This window comes from Ailuropoda melanoleuca, chromosome 8, assembly GCF_002007445.2.
Source record: "Ailuropoda melanoleuca isolate Jingjing chromosome 8, ASM200744v2, whole genome shotgun sequence".
Taxonomy (NCBI): Eukaryota; Metazoa; Chordata; class Mammalia; order Carnivora; family Ursidae; genus Ailuropoda; species Ailuropoda melanoleuca.
Genome location: NC_048225.1, coordinates 91631392 through 91645874, shown reverse-complemented (window position 1 = coordinate 91645874; position 14483 = coordinate 91631392). Strand labels below are relative to the sequence as shown.

General features: G+C 48.3%; 1 long non-coding RNA gene across 3 annotated transcripts in view; it reads left to right on the top strand.

The window, feature by feature from the left end:
• The first annotated feature begins 281 nt into the window (after nucleotides 1-281).
• The window catches only part of LOC117803433, a 228368-nt gene continuing 214166 nt past the window's right edge, over nucleotides 282-14483 (top strand). For 2 of the 3 annotated variants that reach the window (XR_004627292.1, XR_004627294.1), the window contains exon 1: nucleotides 282-385. This is a non-coding gene — a long non-coding RNA (uncharacterized LOC117803433). Of the gene's footprint in view, nucleotides 386-440; nucleotides 642-14483 lie in introns of those variants that run through there. The other variant, XR_004627293.1, reaches the window with a different exon arrangement.

The window sequence follows — 14483 nt, the reverse complement described above, 5'->3', positions numbered from 1 at the left end:
TCACTGCGGATGCCTTTCACGTGACAGAATCAACTCTTAGGCCTTCTAGTTCCTGTTTTATGCAGCTGAACCTCATCCAAAGCCACAGAGAAATTGATACTTGGAAGGCGGTTGCTCCAAGAATTGCAATCTAAAGTGTGATATTGACTGAGTGGAGGAGGTGGGAAGGCAAATATTTAGAACTCAGATTTCGCTCTCTGGGAAGCGGGTGGCCCCAGTTAGGCATTGGGAGAGCATGTGATTGAGCCGTTGCCAGCGATAACTGGGAAAGCAAACTCCTGCTTTGGAGGAAACAGCAGGAAAAAAAATCAGTGCTGCTTTGCTGTCTCCTTCTTGCGGCTTTCAGCAAAGTCCTGCGGATGAGAGCAAGCCAGCCTGAGGGCAGGTAAGGAGAGAATTGCTGCTTTGCTGAGGAGCTGTTCTCCAGCTGGGGCCTGCAATCTAAGTTTCTCCGGAAGGTGCAGCTTTGCTGGCTTTCATGCTGTCAACTGAAGTGGGAGTTCTAGAGGCTCCAGAACCAAGCCCTGGCAGGAAGTAAGGCTGCTGTGCACCCAGCGAAGACGGGGTTGAGGGGACTGCCTTCCACGACCTGGACTGCCTGCCACGACTTGGACTGCCTACCTCCAAACTCATTTATGTTAGTGAGTGAGCCCTTGTCTTTAAGCTTCTGGTATTTTGGATGAATGTAATGGAACTTCATCTTAATTGAGCCTCGGGGACCGGGGGAGGATGGTGAAGGTTTTCTTCTGTTGTGCTGAGGACTTGGTAAATTACCCTCCAGGCAGGGGGAGGGGCCTGATAAGACCTGATAAGAGTGCGTTTAGGTGAGGAACAGGCAGCCTCTCAGATGGTACCGGCTGTAAGGGTCTGAGCAAGGCCTCCCATTCCATCATAACTTCCTCCCTCCTTGCTTGCTGGCTCCGGACATTCTGCCACTATACTTGCATTGGTTGAATTTCCGAAGGCATTTCAGATGCTGAAAGTCTCTTCTTCTTCTTTTTTTTTTTTAAAGATTTATTTATTTATTTAAGAGTGTGTGCGTGAGTGGGGGGAGGGGCAACAGGAGAGAGAGAATCTCAAGCAGACCCCACACTGAGTGCAGAGCCCCTCGTTGGGCTCGATCTCACGACCCTGAGTTCATGACCTGAGCCCAAACCAAGAGTTGGACACTCAACCGACTGAGCCATGGCCCTTGAAAGTCTCTTCTTAATGAATTTCAAATACTCAGAGGAGGGGATGGGCACCAAATTGCTCCAGTCCCTGGCTGCTGCCGAAGACCCTGGTGCTATGGGGCCAAGCTCTGGGGAGCGAGGCAGAGACGCCTAGAAGTGGTAAGGATGCCGAAAGGGAATGGGGGCGGGGGGTGTCTCAGAGAAATGTAGCCAAGCTCATAATTCTGCTAAAGGCCACGGCAGCCCAGGATGCAGGGAAACTGGGACAGGTTCCTCAGTAAAAGACATTCTCTCAGGCCCAACCTGTGCTGCGTCAGTGAACTGGAATTTGATCCATGTAGACAGCTGATTTGGACATTTTTGGCCTGGATTATTTGTTTGGCTGTCTCCACTGATCAAATTAACTGGATAATTGCCAAATCTCTTCTCAGTTGTGCTTCCTTAGGCAGCTGGTGCGGCCAGCAGGCTGGGGTGGGCCTCCAAGGACAAGCCAGATTAGAGAATTAGCACATGCTTGCTACCTGGTACACTCAGGAAACCGGCCATTTAATCGGGGGTGAGAACTGGGGGCCGGGGTGGGGGGAAGTGCATGAAAGATGGGCCTCCGTTCTCCTGGGTTCACCAGCCTCGTACAACAGCGATGCAGCCTGCATTTGCCCATGTAACCGTCCAGACCAGCAGGTAAGACCGCGTCTGGTTAGAACTAGCTAGCTGCCCTCATTCTGTTCCGACTCACTGAGGTGTGTGCGTTTGGGGTATCCCAGGGTCTATCTTGTGCGGGAAGATGAGTTCCTTCAACACGAGGGCCAAGAAGAGCTTAAAAGAGGCTGTGAGAAAGACAAGAAAAGAGGTCTTCTTTCTCTTGCCTCTTCTCAGGATGGTGGGGATCCCAGGCTGTATCTGGGATCTAGCTGAGAACTAGAACACTTGAACGTTAACTCTGACTGTTGTGCGTGCGTCTTGTCTAGTCAATCAGAGCACATCTTCTTTAAGAGCACGATTTGGGTTCCCTTTGTACCCAGTAGAGTGCCCTACGCATAATCAGTACTCAGTGAGCTGGTTGTTCCATTGCTAATTCGCTAAGATTTATTGGGCACTTATCTGTGCTTGTATGCTCTGAGGAGAACAAATGTGGCCAAGCCTAATTTATGAGGAGCCCCAGTTTCATGGGGGGTGAAAGAGGATCTCAGTGCAACATGGGAAGAGAGATGGTAGTTTGGAATGGAACTGCTCTGGGGTATTAGAATGGCGTTGGAGGCCAACGCACTTTCCCTGAGCCAGAGCCTTGAGGCGGCTGAGAAAACAAGGGAAGCGATATTAGCCCCATTTAATAGATGAGAAAACTGAGGTCCAGAGAGAGTAAATGACCTGATCGAGGTCATGCCACTAGCAAGTCAGGACTGGGGTTGGAACTCAAGTTTGCTGACCCCCTTGCATCTCCGGAGGGCCCTCTTTTGACGGATTACATCTTGACGTCAGAGAGAAGGGCAGGGGCACTGGGTACCTGCATGGGGACGAGCTCTCCAGCTGATGCCCCACAGCACAAAGCAGCCTGCAGATGGGTTTGTTAGGTTCAGACGATGGTGGTGTTATTTTAAAGCAAACCGATATTTAAAAATCAGGATATTTCACATAAAGATTCAGATCTCTGGCTTCACTTTAAAAAAATGAGAAGAACTGCCATTCCTGTGTAACAACGTCTGCTGGTGTCCAGGGAGGGCTGCCTGCCCTGAAAGGGGGCCCGGGCTTTGGGGTTAGCTGGGGTGCACACTCATTTCTTCCCTCTTCAGCTGAGCCTGGATTTGGGGAAGCAGAATGCTGGCCCCTCCCTCAACTCTTATCCCTGGATGGTCTTTTTATTTTTATTTTTTTAAGTTTATTTATTTATTTATTTTTGCGTGCTCAAGGGGTGGGGGGGAGGTGAGGCGGAGAACGAGAAGGGGGAGGGGCAGAGGGAGAGGGGGGGGAACAGACTCCCCACTGGGCAGGGAGCCCGATGCGGGGCTTGATCCCAGGACCCTGGGATCATGACCTAGCCGAAGGCAGACATTTAAGTGACTGAGCCACCCAGGCGCCCACCCCTGGTTGGTCTTAATAAACATAGTCTAGTAGAGCACTGGACCGGGAGTCAGAAATCTGGGGCTGTGGGTCCAGCTCTGTGATTTGGGGCCGATCACTTTACCTCTTCCTGTTTCCACAATAAAAATGAAGCCCTACCATTGTCTCTGTGTAGCTCCCAGGGTTTCTGTGTAATAGGGAGAGGCAACGGCGCTAAAAGCCCTTCATAAACTGTGGACGGCGAATAAAGGACAGGCAGGTGGTTGTGATGAATGAATGCTTGGGGTCTGTGAGGGTGGGTGCTGCGGAGAGAAGGGGTGTCTGCCCGGACCCCGGGGCTGGGGCCTTTAGTCTGCCTTCAAATAGGGCACCGGGAAGTGGACGGCGACGAGCATAGGCTCTGCTTCTGGTCCAATTGTCCAAATGTTTGCCCTTAGATCCATTGAGCCACCACCGACCAGGTGGGGAGGTGGGTGCAGGAGGGGCTCCCGGAGGCCTTTGTCGACAGAATCCTCGGTCCCCGCGCACATGGTCTGGCCCCGAGGGCCGGGTACAGCTGCACGTGGCCCAGCCTGGCAAGGGGAGCGAGGCTGGGTGTCTGCCCGTCTATTCGAGCTCTGTTCCGTGTGAGTTCCGCAGCAATCGCCCTCAAACCATTTCTGTTGGACTCCCTCTCTCGGGAACTTCTGCTTTGTCATTTAAAATAGTTTGGGAACTTCAGATTTAGCCGAGTTTCAGAGCAGTTTATTTGGTCTGTAGGCGTTTTTGTTTTTAAAATTCATGACAAGTTCCTTGCAACATGTTTTATTATATTTTCACCACCTGTTCTACCTTGGGGGTGGTTTTAAAATCTGGGACTATCTATCTATCTGTCTTTTTTTTTAAGTTTCCTTATTTGCCATTTATATGTGTCTTACAAACACACACATACACACACACACATACACACAATGTGAATTTAAATATGGATATGGGTCTATATATACTCTTCTCCCCCTGTGGCTTGATTGGCTTTAAACTGTAGTTGTAATGTTGAAGGTGTGTGTTTTGCCAGGCTAATTATGGGGTTTTAAATGATAAATTCGTAAAACAAATAAATACTTGTAAAACCCTTTGCCAGTGTTAAGTGCTATCTCCCTGAACATTAATAGCAAAAAAAAACCAAACCCATAAAACCCAACCAAACCCCAAAACAAACAAAAACACCCCACAATATTTAATCCTCTAAGGAAAAAAGCCCTTGAAAGCTTTACAGCTTCTTCCAGCTTTCACTGAAGTGAAAAAAGAAAACTAGTGTGCCCATTTTTACAGAAGGACAAATCAAGTCTTAGCAAGGGTAGTCAGAGGGTCAGTGGTGGAAGGCGGGGGTCCATTCCCAAATGCCTACATCCATGGAATTATTTACAATATCTCTCTGTGTCCATCAGGACAAGGGACCAAGACATTTATAGGACTATATTCCATTTCCTTTCTCTAAAAAGACAAATAGCGTCTCTTCAGGTTTAATGATGGTCTCATTTGAGCCCCTGGATCTAACTGTGCCCGAAGCTTGGAGTTTTAATTTATGTGAGCCAATAAATTATCTTTGGGCTTCTTCTACCAGCAACTAAAGAAAAAAAATTTTTTTTAGATCCCCAAACCAAAAAACAGCCCAGAGTTCCACATTTAACATACTATGTACTTAAATTTGACGTAAAAGTGTGTTGTGAGGTGGGTATTATCCTTCCACTTGTAATAGACCAAGAAACCAGATATGCACATAGAATATCTTATGGCTTACAGAACCAGGTCAACAGATATATAAGACTCAAGCTTCTTTTAGAAGAAATAGAAAAACAGTTTACTATATTTTCCTAGTATCATTGGAAAATATGTATTAGGGTCCCTGACATGGTGCCGTGTCATAACACTTTTACTGAGATTTTCAAGGAGGATTTTGTTTGTGGCATTGAGACGCTGACCCTCTCTCTATTGCACTGAAACTAAAGCTTCCTGAGGACAACCAGAGAGGTTCTCAATAGCCCTTGTGGGCTCCGGCTCTTCTTGTCCCACGGGGAGACGATTGTAGCATTGCGTGAGGGGTAATAGGGGGAACAAGTAGAGCGGTATGCATAAGTTGCTTAATTAATGCAAGCGGTATCTGCAGAGCAATGTCCTGGAACTAATAAAAAGCCAGGGTCTTGTGATGGTCGGTCAAGAACATGGACTTTGGTCTCATGTAAACCCAACATCAGCAGGTTATTTGCCGTCTTTAAGCATCAGTTTCTCCATCTATAAATGAGAAGACTATACCCGATAGTCCATCTCCATACATAGTAGCTCTTCCTATTTTCCAAAAGTCTGAACAAATAAATATGGAAGGCACGGCGTGCTGAAATCTTAATCTTTGAGATTCATAATGTTAATTAGGATAGTAAAGACTTGGAGGAGTCTATCAATAAGGAAATGAATTGCTTTTATGTAACCCAACGTTTTCAGATCTAACCTAGGCACCAAACGCTTCTCTCCTCTGCCATTTTCCTATGGAACCAGGCGTCCCCTGGAACCCACTTTGAGAAACCCCAGGGGTGTGTCACCTATAGTAATTGAGGGGGATTCATTAGGCCACCACTAGGGGGTGTGCCAGCCAAGTTTTCTGATTCTCAGCCGGAAAAGAGGGTTTGCTCTGGGCTTCCAAAGAATAGAAGCTTTTGAAGGATTGGCTGGGGAAAAAGAAGAGGCCAAAATGGCAGTGGTTTAGGGAAGCAATGGCAGTAAACTGAAGTGTAGTCACACTAGGTGGAAAGATTGAAGTTTTCCTGCTCTTCCTTTCTGTGAAGACATGCACATGGCTGACCTTTGGATAATGAATCAGCAGAGACCTCAGAATGGCTGAAATGGGAGGCATGACCTGGGGGGCAGGCCCGGGCAGGGGAGGGGAGGCAGAGGCAGGCCCTCAGCAGAGCAGCGGAGGCCTCCGGGACGGAGGGACCTCGAAAAGACCAACCTTCTCCAGGATGTTGGTTTCTATGTCTAATATGAAGATTCTAACATAATAATAAATCTATAAAATCTCCACATTGGACATAAAATATCTATTTCCTGAATACGGATTTTGCGTGAAGTCAAATTTCCCCTTCGCCTTGGCAAAGTATGTTTGTGTCTACGTGAGCCAGAGAGGTGTATTGGGGGGGTGGATTCTATTGATGAGAAAAATGTTCACAGTGGAGAATTTGGGAAATGCCGAGAAGCCAACAGAAATCCCTTGCAATCACACACCCCTCCCCAACAACATTTTGGAGTCGATAGGGGATGCATCAGTAACTGGGTGTTCGAGGGCCCACATATTGGTTAGGGGTTCTTTTGGTTACAAGGATGGAAATCCAGTTCACATAGCTGGGGTAAAAGGGGGACTTTATTATAAGGATCTGGGTTTGTCCGTCTTGGGGACCCCGAGGGCAGAAAACGTGGCTGGGCCTCAGGAACCAGGACAACAGCAAAGACTCACGTGCAGCCAGGGCACACTGTTTCTCGGACTCCTGTTTTCCCCCTGTATGTCTGCCTCTCCCTACCTCTTCTCTCTCTGGATCAGCTGCCGGGGTCTCTGGCCTACCGGGTGGGACATGTGGGCCCACATCTGCACCTCCTGGCCACGCTGTCCTATCGCTTCTCCCGCTGGAAAGAGACAGATTCCCTCAGTTCCAGCTCCAGAATGGCTGGGGAAGGAGAGGATTGTCCTGGCTGGGGTCAGATGTCTACCTTGGACCAATACGCTGTGGCTAGAGGCCAGCCATCCTGTGCATAATGTGGGTAATGGCTCCTCTGTGGCAACTGTATTTGTGTGTGTGAGTGTGTGTGTGTGTGCGCGTGTGAGTGTGTGTGTAACATTCCCAGAGAAGCTGGAATTGGGGAGGGGGGAAGGGGATATCGGCAGACAAAACCATATCGAGTGCTGTATGTATTTTGTCTATTTATATAGCTGGGATCAAACTGGATGTAAATGTATTCTGTATCCTGGTTTTAATCAAACCTTATGTCATCAGTATTTCCCCAGTCCTCAAAATCTCTGTAAAGAGCATTTTATTTTAAAGATTTTATTTATTTATTTGTCAGAGAGAGAAAGGGGGGGTAAAGAGAGAGAGCACAAGCAGGGGGAGTGGCAGGCAGAGGGAGAAGCAGGCTCCCTGTTGAGCAAGGAGCCTGATGTAGGACTCGATTCCAGGACTTGATCACGACCTGAGCCAAAGGCAGACACTTAACTGACTGAGCCAGTGAATAACATTTTAAATTATTGCATTGTATTCAATTATTTGGGTTTACTTAGCAAATTTTCAATTGTTAGATATTTGGATTGTTTCCATTAAAATGTTTTTTGGGGGCTATATTAGTAATGCTGAGATGGAAGAAAATTTTCCTGACTTCATGCAAGGATTAGGTACGTTATTGTGAATGAAAAGGAATAAGATTTGGTCCCACCGTTGCTCTCCCCATTTCACAGTGAATGCAGACTGTTTTGGATCTCAGCCCCTCCAGGGCTTCCCCAAAGCCAACAGTGGAGGGCTGAGCAGTGTGGGGGAGAGTAGGCACGAAGAGAGGTATGGTTGGGGCTTTGAGTCTACCTCATTCCTGCCTGGTGTTTGTCTGGAAACAGGTCTAGGTCAAGTGAATCATCTGTGAATAAACCTTCCTACCTAGTAAACCAAGGTCCACATCCCCAAAGTCAGGCATCTCAGGAATGGGGCTCCATTCGGATGAGGCTGGGTGTGTTCACACAGGAGTATCTGTTCACGCAGGAGTATCTGTTCACGCAGGAGTATCCAGGAATGGAGACCTTCAGGGGAACGGAGGGAAAGCTGGTTCCTCATTCTGTGTGGAATTCAGCACCAGTCTGCTGTGGGGAGCAAACAAGAGTCCCCCAGCCACTCATCAGCCACACTCTTCTTTGGGAAGGGCAGTCCTTTGGTGGTTTTCAACATCCCATGATTTTTCTCAAGTTGGAGTTAAACATTTGCTCAGGTTGAAATGTGGCTTTAAAACCCTTCGTGGAATGAGATTTCCTGGGGGTGTGTGTGTGTGTGTGTGTGTGTGTGTGTGTGTGCGCGTGGTCACTGGACATTCTCCAGTGGGGAGCAAAGAATTCCTAACTATGATAGCCTTAGCCAGAGAGCTTAGACTGCCTGAAGAAAGCTCCACTGAACGCCACCAGAAAGGGGAAGACACTAAAAATGATGTCTTTCTGTGTGCCAGGCACTGTGCTGGGCGCTTGACATTTTATCCTCCTGAGGTTTTAAATGGGGGCGTTACCCTGGACGGTACTCTTTACTCTCTGTGTGGATTTGACCGGACATTCGGACATTCGCTGCTGCTCTGTTATTTCAGGTGACCTCTGTTTTGGGGGGAAGGTTCAGAATGTCCTCTGCCATTGTTTTTCTGCATTTTCTAACACTTTCTATTTGTGGAATACTATGGTTTTTATTAGATATCCCAGTTCCTTCTGTGCTGGAGTGGCTCCAACTGATGTTTTATCATTCTTATTTGTTTTGAATAATAATAAGCGAATAATAATACTAAATGCCGTGACTCCAGGAGGTGGAACATTTCTCAAGCTAGGACTGTATTTAATTTTGTTTTGGAAACTGCTGAAATTATTCAGCACAAGAGGGCCAAGAGGCACTATGTTTCTGATCGGGAGTAGGGAAACTGGAAATAAAAGTATCCTTGCTTCATTTGAGAGGAAGGGAGTCTGATTACCTGCACGTGTTGCTCACTTCCACGGTAAGATCATACCTGTGAGCTCGAGAGCAGTTTGGAAGATCTGGATTGTACAGGAAAATCCCATTTGTTGGAACTTTCTACCCAAATTGGGGACATCAATCTATACTTTTACACTATCTAGGGAAGAGGTATTTGGTGAGTAAAGAACAGATAGGGCAGTGGAAGCAAAGTTTAATTCCTGCAAAATAACTCCATTGGCAGCTCCTGTTAGGGTAACTCTGCTAGGCTAACTGGTTAACTAGTTAACTGAGGGGTAGCTACCTGAGATTAAAGGGGGTGTGCTCTTTCTAGCTGATAAAGCCGCATTTCTGACATGACAATCACACTATGACTTTCTAATTCAGATCCCCCTCTGAGTAAGGAAAACTTCAACCCAGTTTTCTTTCCCCCTCCCTACCTCCCTTCCTTTCTCTCTTTCTTTCAAAGATTTTATTTATTTATTCTTCCCTCCTTCCCTCCCTCCCTTCCTTCCTCTCTCTCTCTCTTTCTTTCTTTCAAAGATTTTATTTATTTATTTGGCAGAGAGAGTGAGAGGCCACAAGCAGGGGGAGCAGCACAGGGCGAGGGAGAAGCAGGCTCCGCACGAAGCAGGGAGCCCGATGCAGGGCTCGATCTCAGGACCTGGGACCATGACCTGAGCTGAAGGCAGACGCTTAACTGACTGAGCCACCCAGGTGCCCCAACACACAGTTTTCTATATTATTTGGGCTTTTCAAGGAATTAGAGTGAGTCACTTAGCATTTTTGTGCTCAGTTTCTTTATCGATAAAGTTGGGATAATAATGGGTCTTCCATATGACACTGCTGGGAGGATTAATTGAGCTAATTAATGTAAATTGGTTGAACTGTGCCTGGCATGAAGTGATCAATAAATTCTATTTATTTATTTAGGTGAAGGTCAGGTGCATTGTGGTGGCCGCAGTTGAACTGCATTGGTATTTCGCTTGTACCTACATAACAATGAGCTTGTGTTCCCTGAGTTGAATGCAGTGGAGAAGTTCGAGAAATTTGCAGCCACGTTAAAACAGGAAATGCGCAAGTGACATTTACTGAACTCACACTCTGTTGCATGTACTGCACACCATTATTTTATTATTTAACAAACAATAAGTCAGTACTAAATACTCAGTGAATGCATGATAATAAAGGACAGAGTACTTTGCCCCTTGAGAGCCCAGGAGAAGTGAAGAGTCTTGCTGAGCAAGAGCCGGCAATGCACCCTGCCTTGCAAGCCCATCCGAGGCTCCACACCTGCAGACCGTCTGCCAGGTGCATTCTGGAGGAAACATAGCTTTGTGAATGCTTTATGCTGGAATCTGATGGAACCTAGAGATCCTAGTCCAGGCTACTCCAGATAAGATGGCCCATCAAGAGAAGGTTGGGCCCCATCGTCAGCCCTAAGGCGAGAAGCCTGGCCAATTCCCAGGCACTTAGCACAGGTCTGTCGCATGCAGATTGTCCTATTGTTATCTAACTTCAGGCAAGTTCCTTGACCTTTCCGAGTCCTATTTTCATTCTCTATAAAATGGGGATGATGACACCCACCTTGCAGGGCTGATGAGGGTTAGAAATAATCCCTAAAACTATACAACATGGACATCATAGTACCCCACTGTTCTAGATTGAATTGTATCTCCCCTCCCCTAAATTCATATGGTGAAGTCCTAACCCCCGGTGCCTCAGAATGTGACCTGGTTTGGAAATAAGGTTGTTGCAGATTTAATTAGTTAAGATGAGGTCGTATTGGAATAGGGTAGGCCCCGAATCCGCTGTGACTGGTATCTTTATAAAAAGGGGACATTTGTGCACACAGACAGCACAAGCATGGGAAGCGTGTCCTGTGAAGATGAAGAGAGAGATCAGGGGTTTGCATCTATAAGTCAAGGAACTCCGGAGACTGCCAGCAAACTGCCAGAAGCTAGGAGGGAAGCAAGGAATAGAGACGCCTTCAGTGCCCTCAGAAGGGACCGACCCTACCAACACTTGGATTCTGGCCTTCTAGCCTCCAGGTCTGTGAGACAACACATTTCTATAGTAGAAGCTGCCCGGTTTATGATACTTTTTGTTACCACAGCTTGAGAAAACTAATATCCCAACCAACAGGAGCCGGTCATCAGCCTTGATAATTGTCATGGCTTCCTCTCTGTGCCTGCCTTCCTGGTGGCCTTCTCCAAGGCATCCAGCAGGCAACCAGAGCCACCATTTGGAAGGATGCACAAAGGGAACGTGCTGTGGGGTGGAAAGAGTGGTGCTAAGACGGAGCAGGGATGACTGCCTCTCCGGGTCTAAATGTCCCCACCAGGCGCAGCTCGGCCTGGGCGGAGTGTCCACCAGCCTGTCCTTCCTCTCACGTCCCTGTGCTTGTCTTCTGCTCCTCCTCCGCCCGCGTGTCTGCTCCAAGCCCATCTGTGCAGCGGGGTCTTAGAGAAGACTATTTCTCTAAGTCCCAGCAAGGCTCCTGGATCTGCCAAACAAGGATGCCTGGCTCGGAGGAGGGATCACAGAGAATTGTCATGACAACTCCCTAGGCTTGGGAAGCGCTTCTGCGAAGTGCTTTCTTCTCTGTTGGCCCTTGGAAGAGTCACACAGGGCAGGGAGATACCTGGAGCAAACCGGGTTTCTGGGAAGGTGGGACTGGGGGCTTGGGGTTGGCAAGGCATGAATAAGTTTAAAGAGTGAGGCGCAGGAAGCAAGATGATGGTGTTCTGATTTCTCAAAAGCGCTGTGAGCCCGGCAGCAGGCAAGCAGGAACCGAGAGGCCCCTGGTGAAGGCTTGGGGAGAGTTCTGGAACACAGTGTCTATTTTTCTCTCCTCCTTTCCCCTTCCCTTTTGCTCCCTGTCTTCGGCACGTTGCTTTCCTCTCCTCCTTCGCTGGCTGCTTCTGGGGCCAACCTTATGTTGCACCCGCCGAGTCCTCCCGTTCCTCTGGTCTCGTTCCCAATGTGTGATTTAGCGGTGGTGCGTGACCCGGACGCGAGCAGGCGGGGGCGGGAGGGGAAAGAGAGGCGGGGTGGGGGGAGGACCGTTTGATCTGCTCAAACGCACCTTAAGAGCAAACCCATCCACATTACTGAAGGTATCAGCTGGGTCCTGCCTACAGTTATGTCAAACAAAGTGTGCTGCGAAGTGCCAACTCTCCCTTTGTGCTGTGACACCGAGAGCTGCCAAAAGATATTAAAAAGCTTGCATGAACTAGGTGATGGCAGCTGTAACTATCTAAGTTATTGCCTGGCAGCTGCAGCACTGCCTCACTGCTGCTGGCCGCCTTTAGAGTTGGGTCTCCATTTGTTTGCCCTTTCTCTAGCAACGCCGAGCACCCAGCCACCCAGCCCTCGGTGGGCGCGCGGCCGCCCCAGCCCCCTCGCGCCTGCGGCCGGGAGGCTTGCAGCGCTGCTGCCCAGGACGGGCGCCCTGGTGCACGCAGCTCCTGGGAGAAGTTGTGCTTCTCTTGGCCCGGCCCCAAGCCTCGTTTTGCATCGGTCAGCTCCACGTTGAGGAGCCTTGGACGAGTGAATGCACAGAGCGAGCACGCACACCCAGGCGCACACACCAAATGCAGCTTTTTTGTGTTTGTGCGTGTGGCTTTTTTTTTTTTTCCTCTCCCTTCCCTGTTGGCTCCGAGTGAGCTAGAACAATATCGCCAGCTCCAAGCCCTGCCAGTCCTACATCTGCTCCCTAAAACCTCCAGCAAATAAGAATACGGTGGGGTTGTTTAACCAACACTTACAATATACACACTTTTCAGCTCCTCTCCCCCTGGGTTGCCCAGGCTCAGAGATCTGGATGCTGGTGGCAAAGGGTTGAGAGATAAGGGGCTAATGATCCCTGTGGGCATCTGTCTCTGAAGCCTCCTTCTCTGGCACGTTGATCTGTGGCATAAAATACATTTCATTGTCACGGGCTTCGGGGAAGGTGTCTGTACCGAGCTGTTTTTTTGTATTCTTCTGTTGAGTTTGGTCTTTTCAGCTGTCTGTTAAATAATTCATACAGCTCATGAAAGTAATATTTCTGGGATGTAGGGGGTTCCATTTTTCCAATTCCCTTTCACTCCATCTTTTTTTTTTTTTGAAGCGGTTGTGGGGAGAACTTGGCAGGCGTGGCCTGGGTGGTATAATAAAGCCTTCTGTCTTTTCCTCTCACCTCTCCAGCTCAGGCTGGGAGGGCAGGAGGGGTTGCTGACCTTCAGTGGGCCAAGTCAAGGTGAAGGCTGAGGTCTGAGTTTGGTTTTCATCTCAGAGGTCAGCCATCAAAGCGATCCAAAGGCATAGTCCTTTTTAAAAATTTTTTTTATTGCTGACAGAGCCATTTTCTTGCTGCGAGGGCCCTTCTCTTCAACATTCTCCCAAATGCTTGCCCAGTGCCTAGCATGGGGCTTTACCCCTGGTAGGTAGGCAACGAAGGTCTAGCAAAATGGATTGAATTGAGGCCATTCTGGAGAAGGCAGGACTCAGCATTCCTAAACTCTGTTATGGTGAAGTCAATCAAATAATCACATTGGCCATTTTGTTTATTTTCACGTGTCAGGTTGGTGTTTAAGCATTGTCAATGCAAAAGCAAAGTGTCTTATTCTAGAAAAGCTAGAAGGCTTTTCCTTCTAGCCCAGCAGACCCCCAAAGCTGGGTTATATGTCCTACAGAGTGCTGGCCCCACTTTTGGCCCTGGATTGTGGCTGAATAGTTGTCTATTCAGTGCACTGAAGTGCACTGAGAGTTCCCTGAGAGCAAAGAGCTGGTCTACTTTGTTCACGACTGGATGCCCAGCACCAAAAGCAATGTTGGACACATCTCAGGTTGTTTGTTGAATGAATATGTGAAAAGACATTTTCTGCAAGCAAAACAGTTTTTTGTTTGTTTGTTTTAAGGGAGGGGGAGAGAGAGAGGGAGAGAGAGAGGCAGGCAGAGGGAGGGGCAGAGGCAGAGGGAGAGAGAGAATCCCAGGAAGGTTCCACACCCAGGTCAGGGCCTGATGGAGGGCTCGGATCTCACGACCTGAGCCGAAATCAAGAGCCACCCAGGTGCCCCACAAACAGATTTTTATGATGTCAAGTATAACCTTCCTTAAAGTTTGAGGTGGGAGGGAGTTTCCAGAGCCCTCCCACCCCACTAGAAACCCCCTTTATTCTGGATCTCCTCTGCCCCTGAGGTACTCTTGAGGAGCTCATGTCCACGTGCTGTGGCGTGCACGAGGCTCTTCTGTCAAGTGTTGGTCTTTGGGAAGGCTCTGAAGACTCAGGCTCTGGAAGCAGGTGGCCACCCACTTATTGGCTGTGTGACCTGGCGCAAAGATTCCATATCCTCATCAATGAACTCCAAACCCACCTCAAAGGATTGTTGGGGTGTGTTATGAATTGAGTGTTTATTTCTTCCCCAAATTCATATGTTGAAGCCCTAATTCCCAGTGTGGCTATATTTGGGGATGGGGTCTCCAAGAAAGTAATTAAGGTTAAGTGAGATTATACGGGTAGGGCCCTTATCCTAAAGGGAAGAGGCACCAGAGAGC